Raw genomic sequence first — 3,659 nt, 5'->3', positions numbered from 1 at the left:
GTTGGAGGAGCTGCTGGGAAGGCTCTGCATTTCTGAAGAGAAGTTTAAGCCAGAAAAACCCACGTTTCTCCAAGAGTAAAAACGGCAGCCCCCCTGCCCCTCGCCCGCCCACAACCCCATCGGCCAATCTGAACGAGGGCCCAGCAGCCACAGCCTGTCCCCAGGGCAGCACGCAGACCCCCTCTGAGTGGGCGGCCGCCTCCCTCTTGCAGATTTCAGCCATGACCTTGCGGTTGACCTTGCTTCTAAGTGGAGCCACTAAGGAGATCAGCAGCCACTTTCCATTCATGGCTCCCAGGAGGGGCCGGGGAAGCGGGGAGGCCTGGGGCCTCTGAAGCAAACCTGCCGTCCCCAAGGCCTCAGCTGACGCCCGTGAACCGAGGTCAGGGCAGACGCTGGGCGGGGCCTGTGAGGCTTTATCTCCCTTGCAAACCGAGGCACAGAGATATTTCGCCCGAGTCCCCAAACCTGCTGGTCCTGAGGAACAGGACAGGGCTGTGGGAGGGACAGGAGGCCTCCACCTGCAAGTGGCTTACTGCCCAGCGTGTCGCTGAGAGGAGCCTGCTGAGCAGACAGAGTTTCTAGGTTCTTCAGGACAAAACAGAAGCGTGAGACTCAACTTTCAGCGCACAGAGCAGATGATTCTGCACACTGAGCCCGCACCTGGGGGCTCCTGCACCTGAACATCCCAGCCGGAGAGCCTGCCAGCAGCGGCCTGCGTGGCTCCCTCTGCTCCCGCAGGTGACTCACTTCTCCCTGCACCTCACTGTCTCCATCTCACCGCCCAGGGCTGCCTAGCGGCTCAGAAGGTCTATGACCCCACCCCCAGGTGGATGGGGGGAAAAAAGCAGCTTCCTCTGCAGGTGGCCAAGCTCCGGCGGGGCACAGCTGCACGAGGTGGAGCGAGCACGGCGCTCTGCAAACACGGGGACACCCAGGTGTCCCCAGCCTGGGGCACGAACGTGAGGCTGCCCGTCTGGAACCAGTGCAGAGCCGCTGCCCGCCAGCACAGGGGGACAGGCTCCAGCCGCCGCCGCCGTGGCCCGCGCTCTGACCCCGGTGGGCCGATGGGCCTTGAAGCACCCAGGGAGCATAAGCTCGGTCCCCACGCCCCGCCCTGCACTTGCGTCCAGCCCTTTCCTTTCAGAATGCTGAGCCCTGGCACAAACATGCGCGTCTCCTGGCCGGGCCGCGGGCCTCCGGTGACAATGGTTCTGGCACAGACCACCGGGCAGGTCCCTGATGCAGCCCAGCTCTGGGCTCGGCCTCCCTCTGTGCTGCTCCCGAAACTGGCTCCCACCCTCAGCCCGCCCAGCGCCAGACCACTGCCCACTTGCCTGGACTCCAGCTCCTCCGTCAGAAGTGGGGGCAGGGCCAGGCTGGAGTCGGGAGCACAGGCCTGGGAATGGCTGTTAGCCCCACCCCAGACACACAGGCAGCGGCCGGGTCTCAGCGTGCAAGGGGCCGGGAGCAGCCACGCACAGGCGCTACTACAGGCCGGCGCAGAGCAGGTGAGCGCCATTTCTCTAACTCACTACAGGCCATCTCGGAGCCTCGGGACACACTGGTTCCATCAAGCGCCAGGCGCGGGTGGGGGCGGGTCTTAGGCAGCAACACTGAGTAGAATAACCTTCTCCTCATGAGTTCACCAGGAGCCAGCCACCGGGAAGGAGGCGGCTGACGCCACTGCAGCCAGGCAGCCAGGCCAGAGCACCCGGGAGCAGGTGGGCCCAGCCCATGGCCATGCGGGTGTCCCCCCAACCCCTCACCCCCGGTTCACAGCCTTGCCTGACTGGTACATCGAGAAGCAGGAGCTAGGGCAGCCAGGCGAGCCTCATGCTGGGTGGGGAAGGTGGGCAGAGGGGCTTGTGTCCATGAGGGACGGAGGTCTAACCTGGCAAGGTGACAGGGCACGCCCCCTTTGCCCAGTGCCTCAAGGCCAGGGGCCGTCTGAACCAGCACGGAGCCAATTCAGGAGTGGCGGAGGCTGAGGTCTGAGACTGAGTCTTGCCAATGACAAGAGCAGAGCTGGGCTCGCCTTGATGATAAGTGGGTGGGGGTGTAAATAGCAACAGGGGGCCCCCCTGGCGGGGGGCACGTGTTTGCAAGAAACTGTCTTTATCGCAGGCTCTTCAGGGTCTCGTGGAGGCCCGGATGTGCCCATCTGAAGTGGGCGGCCACGGCACACCCTCCTCGGCCCTGGGACCGCTGGCGCTCAATGACAAGACCCCAGCGTGGTGGCAGCAGTGTCGGCCGAGCGGGCTGCCGGTGCAGACCCCGAGCAGCGGGTCCATCTGCTTGAAGGCGTGGGAGATGCCAGGAGGCCCGTCTATTAACCCACGTGCCTTACACCATAGCTTTACCCAAAGCCGGGCCCGGGCAGAGCCCTGGAGACGCTCTCCCAGGTGAAGAAAGGGGCGGAGACCTGCAGGGGAAGGTGGGCCCGGCCCAGCGTCGGAGGAGAGGACGGTGGTGAGGCCTCACTGGCACGCGGGGTGCGTCCTGGTGGCGGTGAGCCGTGGGAAGCCACAGGCCGCAGGCTGTGCCCACGGACACTGTACACACGTCTGTGGAGATGGTGCGTTTGAAATGGCTCCTCGTCGGCCTCAGCAGTGACTGCGGATTCGGGCGCATCTCTGAGGACATGAAGGGAACGTGCCCACGCCCACTCTTGGATAAATAATAATTACTTGGCAACTGATACGCTGAATAATTTGTGTTCGCCGGGACTTCCGGGAAGGGCGAGTGGCGGGCGGCCGGAGCCAGGCTTTGTGCTGCCGTCAGCACGCGGCGCTCCCAGCGAAGGCTTCTGTCGCCGACAGCCCGCAGTGTGTTCCCCGGCTGCACGCGTGGCCCTGCTCTGCGCACCCACAACCCTGAGCCTGGGCAGCAGCCTCTTCCTTCCTGTGGGCGTTTCAGGTCGCACCACGTGGGAGCCATGCCCACTGATGCCAGTCTCAAAGCCTGGCTGCCAAAGGCGCCAGGGGCCTGTGTCACAGGTCCTCTCAGGCCCGAGCTGAGGCCGCCCGGTGTGGCCAGGCTGCCGGTGCCTCCTGCACGCCGTCTGGGGGATGCGCCTGCCGGGCCGCGGGCTCACACATGCCCCTCAGCACACAGCAAGCCCACCTCCAGCCCCAGGACGCTCCCACCACCTCCGCCCTCCTGACTGCAGGGCTCAACCTCGGAGTCAGTCGGCCTTAAAGGGACGAATGGTCTCGTCCCACCGCTCCTGGCCACCCAGGGCCATGTGGACGCCGGAGGCCTCCCTCGGCAGAGGAAGCAGGAGGCGACGGGGACTCGCTCCCCTCCTCTGCAAGCCAGTGGCCCCGACAAGCCTCCAGGCTCCAACTCTGCCTGCAGAGCTCAGCCAGCTCCTCGCTGTGACTGACACTACAGCTGAGCTCCCACCAGCATGACCTCCGGGCCCGATGGGTGCCAGACCCACTGGGACACCTGGGGCGCTGACGGAGGCATGGGGACTGCGTGGACAAGCGCTGGACGCAGGGGGAGGTCTCTGCCAAGGCGTCTGGCACAAATTCACACTAAGCTCCTGGAAGGGGGCCTCAGGGTCACGGCCTGACTGCAAAGCCACCTCCCACTCCCAGCAATGAGCAAGGCGGAGCGGAGGGGCTGGAGCACCGGCCTCCCCAGTCACCTCA

General features: G+C 65.3%; 1 protein-coding gene across 1 annotated transcript in view; it reads right to left on the bottom strand.

Moving 5' to 3' along the window:
• The window catches only part of NOS1AP (nitric oxide synthase 1 (neuronal) adaptor protein), a 113,316-nt gene that overhangs the window by 9,087 nt on the left and 100,570 nt on the right, over positions 1 to 3,659 (bottom strand). The gene's annotated exons all lie outside the window — the stretch shown is intronic.

Source organism: Myotis brandtii, unplaced genomic scaffold (assembly GCF_000412655.1).
Source record: "Myotis brandtii unplaced genomic scaffold, ASM41265v1 scaffold64, whole genome shotgun sequence".
In the NCBI taxonomy this organism is placed as follows: domain Eukaryota; kingdom Metazoa; phylum Chordata; class Mammalia; order Chiroptera; family Vespertilionidae; genus Myotis; species Myotis brandtii.
The sequence above is the reverse complement of the archived record's forward strand: the minus strand, read 5'-3'. Positions and strand labels throughout refer to the sequence as shown.